The 13,067-nt window shown below is 33.7% G+C and overlaps 1 long non-coding RNA gene across 1 annotated transcript in view; it reads left to right on the top strand.

The window, feature by feature from the left end:
• The first annotated feature begins 1,445 nt into the window (after window positions 1–1,445).
• The window catches only part of LOC107858460, a 30,548-nt gene continuing 18,926 nt past the window's right edge, over window positions 1,446–13,067 (top strand). Inside the window, exon 1 of the long non-coding RNA XR_007051445.1 lies at window positions 1,446–2,092. This is a non-coding gene — a long non-coding RNA (uncharacterized LOC107858460). The remainder of the gene's footprint in view (window positions 2,093–13,067) is intronic.

The following is a 13,067-nucleotide window of genomic DNA, read 5'->3' as shown; positions in this document are numbered from 1 at the left end:
CCTGTAGAACCTTGTTCAACAATGTTGGGTTTTTGTAGAACCTTATTCCATAATATTGGGTTCCTGTAGAACCTTATCAAACAATCTTGGGTTCCTATAGAACCTTAATTGAATAATCTTGGGTTCCTATAGAACCTTATTCAATAATGTTGGGTTTTGGTAGAACCTTATTCCACAATAATGGGTTTCTGTATAACCTTAACAAACAATCTTGGGTTCCTGTAGAACCTTAATTGAACAATCTTGGGTTTCTGTAGAACCTTATTCAATAATGTTGGATTTTTGTAGAACCTTATTCCACAATAATGGGTTTCTGTAGAACCTTAACAAACAATCTTGGGTTCCTGTAGAATCTTAATTGAATAATCTTGGGTTTCTGTAGAACCTTATTCAATAATGTTGGGTTTCTGTAGAACATTATTCCACAATATTGGGTTCCTGTAGAACCTTATTCAACAATAATAGGATCTTGTAGAACCTTAATAAACAATAATGGGTTCCTGTAAAGCCTTTATGGGTTCCTGTAAAACCTTGATGGGTTCCTATAGAACCTTAATGGATAATGATGGGTTCCTGTATAACCTTAATAGACATTAATGTATTTCTGTTGACAATATTGGGTTCTTGAAAGCTTACGTTTTGCATGTTCTTAGCGTGTTCATATTCCATGCTTCAAAACTTCTCTAACCTTGTCTATTCGTGCTATCATTATTCAGATCCTACCTTTGTTATTACACCTCTAAGCTCATTGTTATTACAAGTTCTATTTACTTCAATCACACCAACCTATAATATCATTGTTGACGTCCCTATCCTTTATCATCTACACTCTTTAGAAATATTATTCATTCCTAAATCTAGAATTACACATGTCCTGATTCTCATAAAACCCGAGATATGTAGGTGACTTAAAGCCAAAGTCTCGGCCACATTATTTTTAAACACCTCCTGTTGCTTTTTTCCTAACAGACCGTCATCTCGGTGGGACAAAATTGGCTACAAGTCAACTTTCGTTTCTTGACAATTCTTTTATCATTCCCAAGCAACAAAGGGGCAGCTGTTGACACCCAATTTTGACCTCTCAATACTCCTTGTAGGCTACTATTTTATCACAATTATTTAATTTTAAATATTATTATATTTTACACATTATTCTTGTATCAAACAGATATTGACGCGTCACACTCACGATTACAAATTATTTTATTACTTTTTAGTATCAATTTTTACCATTTATCAATTTAAATATGACATTTTACATAATTTTATTAAATTATTCGTAAATAAGCACACTTACAATTTATAAATGCATTGTCTTTTATTATTACTATTTTTTATAATGTTTTACATAACATAAATTTTACATGCGTAGTTATTTTAATAATGAAATCTTATTATTACTATTATTATATTTATTAAACTAGCAGTGCTAAGTCAATTTAATTATCTTCTCAATCTTATTCAAATTTTAGCCATTTTTGAACTCAATTAATGACAATTTTAGCCTAATTCAGTGAGTTTATTACAATTCTAGCCTAAATTATACCCAATTGAATTTAATTTCAATTCTCCAATTTAATTGTGGCCCAATTTTGAATATCCTATACTTTAAATCTGAGTCTTTGATCAAAAAGTGCTCTATGACTGAGATTAAATTTTTCCCTTTGTTTCCTTTTAACCCTTAACAGCAAAACCCTACTCCTTATTTTCATTTTTTGCAGCCACCTACCCCCTCTCTCTATAGACTCTCTATTTTCTCTCTCTAAAAAGAACCCCATCATCATCGTCTGCTCCGGGAAAAGTCGCCGCCAACCATCTCCCCCCGTCCTCCTTCTGTCGCTGCAAATAGCCGTTAACCATTGAGAATGCTCCTCCATCAAGCTTATCCAGTCCAATGCTCCGATGCACAACAACCGGCGACCAACCCGCCGCCAGCAGTCGTCTCCTTCATTTTTCCTTCCAGCCGTTGGTGAAACCCAATTCCGGTGGAGTAGCCAAGCCTACGCTGCTGCATCCAGTTCGGTCAAGCCATCGACTGCCATCGTTGTCGGAAACTTTTGAATACATGATGAATTTACGGAGTCCGTCTTGGGTTTGTTTTCTCTTTAAATTCTTGTCTTAATCTTTTCTATCCTACTCCATTTCCTAGAAATATTCTTAATCAACGATGTGTAGCTTTATTTTTGACCCGATTTCATCAATTACTTGTTTGTTTGATTATCTAAATTGATATACACGAAACCCCCCAAATTGGGATACGACTCGTGCTAGCCTTAATTTGAATTTGATGTTAATTTCTATTCATCTCTTAGTCAAAATCTGTATGCATGATTATTGGTCTAGTGTCGTTAAAAGCCTCAATGTTCATCAATCTTGGGCTTTAAATTGGGGACTGATTTGTCTAGCATTGTGTTCGCATCTATCAATTGAAGTTATTAGTGAATTAATTTGATAGTTATGCTTATGTTATGGGATTAAAGACTGATCTTTAGTTGATTCGCCCTCCTAATTGGAATAACTTGATATTTAGGTAATTTTGGTTGGTTTTAACTTGGCTATTTTACTGTCTTTATATGATAGCACTATTACTTAGATAATTAAGGTAAGTGCATAATTCATGTGATTGAGAATATATAGAACTATTACTTAGATAATTAAGGTAAGTGTATAATTCATGTGATTGAGAATATATTTGCAGTTGATTTGTTTAATTTTGACAATATTGATAGCTTCCTTATGGTAAGATATTGTGTGGATTTGAATAAATGGTATGAGTTTATTTATGGTGGCTGAGTATATTTTTTCTCCATTTAATTGATTTAGTTTAATAAGTGATTTGGAGAATATTTGGTTTTCCTTTCTAACTCCCATTGATTGATTTTTTCACATTTTCTTCATTTCTAACTCTTTAGCAATTCTACTATATAAACAATACCCTTTCTTATTATTTTGGGCACACCTCTTATCATCCACTCCTACTCTCTATACCAAAAACCTTTATTGACTTCTACACTCTTGTACACAAAGTGCTAAGGTTTACTTACTGCAACTTTGAGAGACTGTTGGTCCTTGCTTGTTGTTACATATTGTTATCTACTTTGGAAAGCTTCAATTTCTTGTCATTGTGCAGTAACCGGTTAGTTTTCTCTAGCCATGTATTAGTTTCTTTTATAGCATTCTATGTGTGTGTTTTTTTTATTACTTAAAATGCTTGATGTCACAAACCCCTATTAGTTTTATGCATCTCTATGACTTATTGTGTTCACATGAGTATTTGCTTTTGTTGACGTGATATATTTTCTTCCTCATTTTGTAAGTGAGTGTTTTCATATTGTTGTAGTGTTGTTATATGTGAATACGAAACAATCTTTGGACATCTCATAACCCCTTTGGCATAAGCCTGCCTAGGATCCCGAAGATCCTTGGGATCTCGACAGCACCAAGGGTTGGTTTTGTGTCGCCAAGGAAATATTTTGAATTTGGAATGTGTTTATGGTATTTTCCTTGGGTTCACAGATTAAACACGAGTGGTTAGACAAGACAGAGTTGCCATGAATTTGAGGGTCGCCGAGGGCTATCCAATCTAGCCCCTTAGGTTTTCTTTTTAATTTATCGTACGAACATTGACACAGTGAAAATTGGGGACTGCTTGGGGGTAGGGTTTTATGTGTTTTATGTGCTACATGAATCACTTAGGCTAACAAACCTAGGATTCGTTAATTAATTGGTTGTTTAGGCAAATCTAATTTAGGACTTATTTTAATCACCTAGAGATCATGTTTTAGGAGTTTAATTAACGTTTAATTAAGGTTCGCTTTATTAAATTACGTTTGAATACGTCAATTTAATTTAAGACATGTTTATTTACTTTTGACTTATTTAACAATGCTTTGACATATTACAAAAATGAGATTTTAACACTTTTAATCACATTCCCAATATGAAATTATCTGCGATATGCCTCATTTCAATCTTTATTTTTTTCCACTTTGTTTATGCAAACATTTTAAAAACACAACATTAACTGTTAGCATTTTTGTCGAAAATCATAGTTTAATTCTTTTTTTCGTTTTTTGAACTTGAATAAGACAATGTCTTTTTAAAATTATCAATTACATAAAATGTCTTTTTAAAATTATCAATTACATAAATACTACTCCCTCTGTTTCGTAATAAGTGAATTGTTGGGGTATTTATTGGTGTTTCAAAATAAGTGAATCATTGATTTTTTTTTTCAAAGTTAGAGGGCTCAAAAATGAAATAAGTGTTGGAACACTTAGTCAAAATTCTAAGTGTTAAGCTTCTTTTAACTTGCTTCGAAGGCTTTGATGACGAGGAAATTTTACGGGGTCTTACAATGGTTTTCTTATCTTATGTCTTACACTTGTTTTGGATTGGGTTTTGGCTTTTGTCGGGGGCTTGTCTCGACATATTATTGACTTTGGATTTATAGAGGTTTGTGGATGAATATGGATTTGGGTAGATTGGATGTGACATATTGATATTAATGAATGGCTAGACTTTCTTAACTTATGATTGTTGGTTTTATTTTTGCTATCTTATTATCTTATTATATGTTCGGACTTTATTCGATGCTTGTGGATTGATGTGATGGTTAGGTTGGGTTAATGAGATTATCTTCTCTCTTAGTTGGGCTTGAGATGCCCAACGACAAGGCCTGATTTTGGGTCATGTCAATTCATTTCCCGATGAGCCCCCGAGCCCAAAAATGACAATTTCAATTTTTTTGTTTTACTAGTTTCTAACACAGACCGAACATTGTGTCATGGAATATGGATTTTATACTTTGTTTTTATGATGACTAACCCCCTCACCAAATCAAGACCCTAGGGATTAAAAACCTTTTTATATTTGCACATCCTATTTTTGAGTTCAACCTTCATGAACTGTATAAATCCAATGCCAAGAATGATATATGGGTGTTAGAAATATAAAATAAACTGGCATTCTTCGAATTTACTTCTCTACAAGGTCAAACCAAATCCTTACCCTAAAACCTTAGTTTTTCTTCAAATCAAGCAAATTAGGCATAAATAATACAATGTAGAAGTCCTAAGTAATGAAATAAAGTAATAAAGAGAGAATTACCTGAAGAAAATTATGGCAAGAAGGGAAGGTGTAAAGAAGATTCTTGAGAATGAGGGGGTTGGTTTTGCAAAAAATAAGTAACTAAAATACTTACTCCGCCCTTAAATTGGCTAGTGTTTTTTTCATAGGACCATTACATATTGCAGTGAACATTCTATAGTGAGAATGCCATTGCCGAAGCAGCTCGTTTATCATCCCTTTCTATGATTTTGTGGCACTATGCATTGATGCCTACTTCTATTCCTCCAAATATCATGATTCCTTTTGTAATCTTGTGTAAGATAAATTATGTACCCAAACTAAGAAGTTACGAGGTAAATAAGTTGTCTTATGCATAGTACTTAACCCAACACTTTATTATTTTGAGGGGTCTCAATAGAGAGATCGAGTGTGAAACATTATTTGGTTTGATTAATGTGAGCAATACGAGTCAGGTAAGAATGCTGAATAACTAACCTTAAAAGTAATATCTTTCAATTTTGACCACTTACTCTATGTCACATTAGTCTGTTCGAGGGAAAATAGTTGTTTTACTGGTATCAGATGTAATAACCTGTTCCATCATTATTAAAATATCCACGATAAAGGTCTAAGAATTAAAAAAATTTCTACTATGAATTAGAGTTTGTGATAAAAATTTATTTGGTTTAATAAATGGTGAATAAAATGGAGTCAAAATAAATGGGCCTACTAGGCGAGTCCTATGAAATCAAAATCTTGAGTTTAAGTTAATTTGTTCTCATTCTATAGTTGGTTCTCTCCTAAAAATTCCTCCTGGGTTATTTCCAATTTAAATGTAATAGTCCAAGTTTTAAGCTCTAGGCTCACCAATATGTAGATAATTTGATTAGCTTTCCAACACTACCTGTCTCACCTTAATCCGAGATCGTAGTAAAAAGTTATGGAAAATTTTCTATGGTTCTATCAAACTACCAGTTACAATGACTATGGCAATGAATCTTGTCAGACACAACTGTTCATAGTGAACACTCACTATCACGGTAGTGAGGGACCAAGAAAATAGCCCTTTGACAATGACCCATCATGATGACTCATGGTCAGATTAAATGAGACATCAGAAGATGATTCGTTGTCATAACAGTATGGTCCCAAGACTTAGGTCCTCAGATCACGACTTCAGGCCACGACTTGTGACCGAACCCAATGAATCGTAGCCTGAGTCATCACGATTGTTTCCCTAAATTTCTCAATGTTTTAATAAGGGCTTTTTGGCCTTTTCCCATTCTTTAAACCCCTAGGCTACGTCATTTAGGCTTTCCCAAGGCTACAATATAAGAGGAAAATGCCTCAAATTCCTTATTAAGTCATAGATTCAATTGACAACAAGAAAAGAGGCAGTGATTCTTCTCCAAAATCCAACTTAGGGTTCCTCAACTTCAAGCATGAATTCCAAGGAGTTCTTCGAGAAATTTATCTCCAGCTATGTGGAATTTCATCAATGGGTTCCTTTCATCCATTGAGTCCCAAATATTTCTCAGATTCTAAAGCTAAATTCACTCTTCAAGTTTAGGGCTCCTTAAAAACCATGAATTTCATAATTCTTTAGTTTAATTCTTGAATTTAACCATGTATATGTGTTTCCCTATAAGTACTCAGAAGCATAATATCTCTTTATATTGATAAAATTGTTAATTATTCTCTATCATGTATATATGTTGATATTGTCATGAGTAGTTGCATTAGTTAGAGCTGGTGGGTTATGAACACCCGATGCATAGAGATTCATGCATATATCAATTTACATGACTTTGAGTATTTTAGATTATTTGCTATCAATATTTTTGAAATGTAATCATAATAAGCAATCCAGTCATCAGTGTCATTCAGTTGGGAGTAGTACTTAACACCGAGTGAACACAGGGATGAAGGCTCACCCATCAGTTAGTACTGAAACCTTTAGTAGAAGTCCCTTATTTTCTACAACTATAGCACCATCATAGGTTATAAAGGGGCACCCGCCAGTTGAGGACTAACACCTTAGTCCATTGGGACATCAGCTAAGTGGATCCATACCAGTTAGTGTTTGTAACCTTGGCAAGGTACTAAACACCCATCCAAATGGGGTTATAGGTTGGACCTTGGTCAACTCAAATTAGGGTATGTCAGTTAATGTTATCTCCCACAGTCCTCAGTTTATGTTTCAGCTTCAGATCCAGCATGGCCTTGTATTCAGTTATTCAGTTTTCATTCAGTATATGTTTATACTTGGTCTTACCTCAGTTCACCATGTTTCATGAATTTATGTTCAGCTTATGTTAGTTAGTTTTCCATCTCACATACTCAGTATATTCTAAGTACTGATCACATACTTTTCTTGTGCTATATTGTTTTATAGTATAGGTTCCGACACTCAACATCTACATCGTGCTTAGTATAGTTTGGTACTACATCAACAACAGTGGTTGGTGAGTCCGCAACATTCAAGGACTATTTATTAGTATTTATTTTAATTGTTCTTTTAGTTTCAGTCAGTTGGAGTTAGTTGAGGGCATGTCCCAACAACTCATATGAGTAGATGCTTTCAAACAGACAGACAGTTAGTTATATTTCAGCATGTTGGTTTTTGTTAGACAGTTCTATTTTTGATCTTATTCAACATTGATCCTTTTATCATTATTACCAGATTATTTTCATTTATCCTCCATCCAATTTTTTTTATTTCTATAGTATTTTTAGTGTTATACCAAGCCATGGGTTAGCCTAGGGTCACTTGTGACTCTAAGCTCCATGTTACAACAGGGGTAGTCTCGAGTCGTGACATTAAAATACAAATAATAGAGAGGAAAAACTCTTCAGAAAATACAAACCCATTTTCCATCTCATGGATGCTCAGTCTGCAACTTTGGATCGAGAATAAGGAGCAAGGTTACATGCATCTTATGGTAGCAGATTAGCAACGAGAAAGGTTATGGTTTGTTGAGTAGTACACTTTGATTAGTGAATCATTTATATTATGTATAATTGATAGAAGAAAGCATGACTAGGTCTTCTGGCATAGCGTTTAGATGGATAAACATAGAATTACATAAGAAAGACTGTGTGTCACGACCTGATTTTTGAGTCATGATGGCACCTAATTTATCCCGCTAGTAGGTAAGTCAAAATATAGCCCAGAGTTACATACAATGGGCTAACTTGGTGGAAATTTTCCTAAAAGCCAAAATTTAACATTTAAAGAGTTGAAAGCTGCAATAAAGCAGTCACAACAATCTGATAGATAGCTAAAAGGGTAACAACCATCCTAAGACTCAGTAATCTCAGTACAAAAACTACATGAAATGTAAGTACTGAGTAGTGAAATACAATCTATCTCGAAAATGAAATACTAGACATAGATAAAAAGAAGAAAAAAGGGTAACTCTAACTCCAAGAGCTCACCTAATCACTGAAATCAAACCCGCACAAGCGTTACATCAACAACGACAACTAGTACTTGAATCTAAACCAAAAAGGTACAAAAGTGTAGTATGAGTACCAAAACCATGGATACTCAGTAGGCATCATAGGGCAACTAAGCTAAATCATGATATAAATATGATAAGATACAAGATAAAATAAACTAAGTCAAGGTAAAAGGGAAAACCTGGAATTACAATCCAACACTGTTGTACATAAATAAATAAATACAGAATTATAATGTAAAATCACACAACTATAACTGCAATATTGGCTCCAATAAGCCAATTAGTGCAAAAAAGTAAATAACCAAATGTAGTACCCCATAATCTAGAGGGTATAATCAAGAGAAATAAATGATTGAAGGTCCATAATTCTATTGAATATCATCTATAACCATTAGACCATACATACCGCATCATATCATACCCAACTTTTAATTTTAGGATTAAATCGAAACTCATATCATAATCATCTTAACATCCCTAATAGTATCATCATTAAAACATCATTTGCCAGACTTGAATTGGAACTCATATTATAAATATCATCATCAATTGTTGGACTTGAACATGAGCTCATACCATTATCATCTTAACATCCTAATAGTATCATTATCATAACGTCATTTGCCAGACTTGAACCAAAACTCTTATTATAAATATCATCATTAATTATGGGCTTGAACCAAAACTCATATTTATAAATTGTATTAATGAACCATAGCAATAAGTCATATCAATAAACTATCTCAACAATTATATCAATAAACTATATCAAATAACCATATCAATAAACCATCCCTTTCCTCATATCTATACACCGAACCAAGAGTCATATCCATAGGTCATACTAATAACCATATCCATAAGCCATACCAACACAATATCTATTAAGTCATGCCAATAACTATACTATAAGCCAAATATGCAATCATATTTATAAGTATAATGACCTGATCTTTGATGATTTATATAAAATATTTATTTATGTTTGATTTAATTATTTTAACCCTCACCGTGGTTGCGTTGTGGAATTTTTGGGGTGTGGAGATTTTTGGCATAATTATCAATATGTTTCGATATGATTTATGTGATATTATAGTTTCTGGTGGCTTGAATGCCTTATAGTTGACTTCAATCACCATTTGTTGATCTGTGCATTGGATAGCAAAACGGACTGTCCCAATAGATTCAAAACATCGATTTTAGGATGGTACCATGGTTAGTCTAATTTTATGGATTTTAAATCTTATTTCGACCCTCGATTTGAAAAGTTGTAAAATTGGGTCTCGAGGGTTAACTTTGTGAAAATGATAATTTTTTGAAAATATAATATCACCATTGAGTTTAAAACATTGAATTTGATAGGGTAGAATATCTCGATTGCATTCACGAGGTTCTGGATGAGTTCCGAGGGGTCTGCGGAAACTTAAGATTCTCGAAGTCTCCAGCTGGTGCTAGTACCATTACAACGGTGAGTGGCTGATCACGTACGCTACTCGATAGATCAGCGTAAGTGTCGTATATATGACATCTCAACCACAATCTTAAGTCATACATATGCAAGGACTAGGTCGCGATAGCAATACCACCAATAGGCCAGGTATTGTGTATACGACACTTGTTCACGTATGTGATGCCGGGACAATATATACCTTATTTTTTCTATTTTTTACTAGTTTTGAGACTTAGATCTTAGGGTTTTGTGATTTTGAGAAATTTTTTCCACTTTTAATCTTTGTTAAACTCCATAACACCGATTTCAACTACTTTTCTTCAATATCATCCTTTAATTCTTATTCTAAATTCAGAATAAAAAGTAAAAAATAAGGATTTTAGCTCGGAAGGCTTAAAAATTGAATTTCATTGATTTAAACCCCTATTTCAACCTATTTTTAATTGACTGAGTTTCTAACCTTATAATTATCATTTTTTTCTTTTGATTTTATCTTCAAAACAACTTCAGTTCTAGATTTTAAAATGGATTTCAAAGACTTTTATCAGTAAAACTAGAAAAGAATTTTTTCTTTAATTTGAACCTTGTTTTTAACTCATTTTTCTGGGATTTTTAACGCTAGACTCCTAAATATATGGAAAACATATTTTCAAAATAAAATTACAATTTTGCTCTTTTTTCTGAAAATCCATTTTGGGGGTTCATTTTGACCCTAACTTGACGATAGACAATATGGGTGTTGTTGGCTTTATTTTAAAACATAGATTCTATATTTCTATATTTTAGTATATTTTGAGTCCGTTCATGAGGAGTAAGACTTCAAATTGAAGGCTTCCAAATTGGGTTTTCGGCATTTAAGGTAGGTTTTGGCTTAACTTTCTTCAGACTGGGTTGAGTAGCTAAAATTGATAAAAAATCATGTTAAGGGTGTGGGAACTATTCATGAAAATGAATATATTATAGTGTTGTGCCTGGTGAGGGCTTATATATTGATATTATTTAGTGGTTTGGAATATTAATTGTTATTTGTGACCGGGTGGGGTCTTATATGATATTGTTGGTCTTATGTCTGTGAAATTAGTTGTATCTTGTCTAATGAAAAAGCCTAATGTAGTATCAATGGTGTATTTTGATGTATTTTACTCTTTTGGCATATTATTCATGTTGGATTTCATGGATGATTGGAAATATTAAGTGGATTATTGGCTCACTTGGTTGGTACATAGGTTGGTTATTAAAATACTTATTCTGGTTGGTTGTGATCATTAAATCCTCATATTATATGCATTCATGAGACATTGATACCACCATAGAAATACTAAAATATTAAAAACACTGGCTTTTTTTGATAGAAACTATGACATCCTTAAAACTCTCTATCGAAGTATGTGTCAGGTAAGAGTTAAAGATATTGGTTGTATACGAATTGGCAAACCCCTCATGGGTCCTATATCAGGAAGCTTTAGCTTTGTAGGTGTATACGGAGGTTGTGTGACAACCTCAGGCATCATCATCATCATTATCAATATCATTATCATCATCATCTCCATTGTATTTGTTTTTAATTTGTATATTTTTATGATGTATTTATTTTCTTGATGTGATACCTACCTATGTGTATTTTTTCCTTTATATTCGTGTATGTGGTACCTGCCTACTTATATTTCTCTTTTCTGTTGCTATGGTGTATATAAATATTACAGAAATGTTAGTAGAGACGGTGTGGGCTACCATTATGGGATATTTTTTAGTTGCAGGTGACGTGCCCGTATTGTTTATTTTGTATGCTTTATTTTTTTCTTTGCTCAATCGGCCTATCATACCTACTGAGTATAAGTGACTATACAATATATGATGGCATCTTGAGGTGCCAAGGTAGGCTATGTATTCCTGATGCCGATATATTGAGGGAAAGGATTATGGTCAAGGCTTATGGGTCTCAGTATGCTATTCGTCCTGATTCTACAAAGTGTATCATGATCTTAGGGAGTTTTTTTGGTGGAATGATATGAAGTGAGATATAGATAGCTATATGGCTAAATGTATGGTGTGTCAACAAGTCAAAGTTGATCACTTAAGGCTCGGTGGTTTGTATCAAGAGATAAAGTTGCCCAAATAAAAATGGAAAGTGATTAATATGTATTTCATCACTGGTCTTCCCCGATCTTGGAATCAATGTCATTCTATTTGGGTTATTGTGGATAGAATTATCAAGTCTGCTTATTTCTTGCTGGTGTGAACTAGTTATTTGGTGGAGGATTATGCTAAGCTGTATCTTGCGAAGATTGTAAAATCGTATTGTGCTCCAATTTCTATTATTATGGATCATGGTACTCCATTCTCCTTGTATTTTTGGAAGTTGTTTCAGAAAGGTTTGGTCAGTAAGGTATACCTTAGTACTTCCTTCCACCCACAAATGGATGGATAAGCGGAGAGGACTATCTAAATATTGGAAGATATGTTGCGTGCTTGTGTGGTTGATTATGGTGGTAGTTGGTATGACCATTTTCCCTTATTAAGTTTGCTTATAATAATAGTTACTACTCTATTATATGGTAGGAGTTGTCGATCTCCTATAGGGCCATATAAGGTTGAGACGGTAAGTTTTTTGCCCCGGTTTGATTCATCAAACCTTGGAAAAAGTGAAGTTAAGTCATGATAGGTTGAAAGCCGCTCCAAATCCCCAAAAGTCCTTTGCGGGTGTGAGACGTTTGGATTTAGAGTTTAATATTGGTGATTTGGTATTCTTGAAGGTATCTCCCATGAAGGGAGTAAAGTAGTTTGGTAAAAGGGGAAAGTTGAGCCCTTGATATGTTGGTCCCTACTTAATTTTGAAGAAATTTGGTAATGTCGCCTATGAGTTGGAGTTACCCTCTAGTTTGAGTTCCATCCATCTGGTACTCCATGTGTCCATGTTCCAAAAGTGTATGGGTAATCCTTCATTGGTTCTTTCTTTAGAGGTTGTTGGTATTTCAGACTCTTTTTCCTATGAGGAGGTCCCGGTGAGGATCATAGATTGAAAAATTTGTGGGTTACGAACCAAAGAGGTGCCTTTGATGAAGGTTCTATGGAGAAACTAAAAG

The sequence above is a fragment of the Capsicum annuum genome, chromosome 2, assembly GCF_002878395.1.
Source record: "Capsicum annuum cultivar UCD-10X-F1 chromosome 2, UCD10Xv1.1, whole genome shotgun sequence".
Classification (NCBI taxonomy): Eukaryota; Viridiplantae; Streptophyta; class Magnoliopsida; order Solanales; family Solanaceae; genus Capsicum; species Capsicum annuum.
This window is presented reverse-complemented; position numbering and strand designations above follow the sequence as displayed.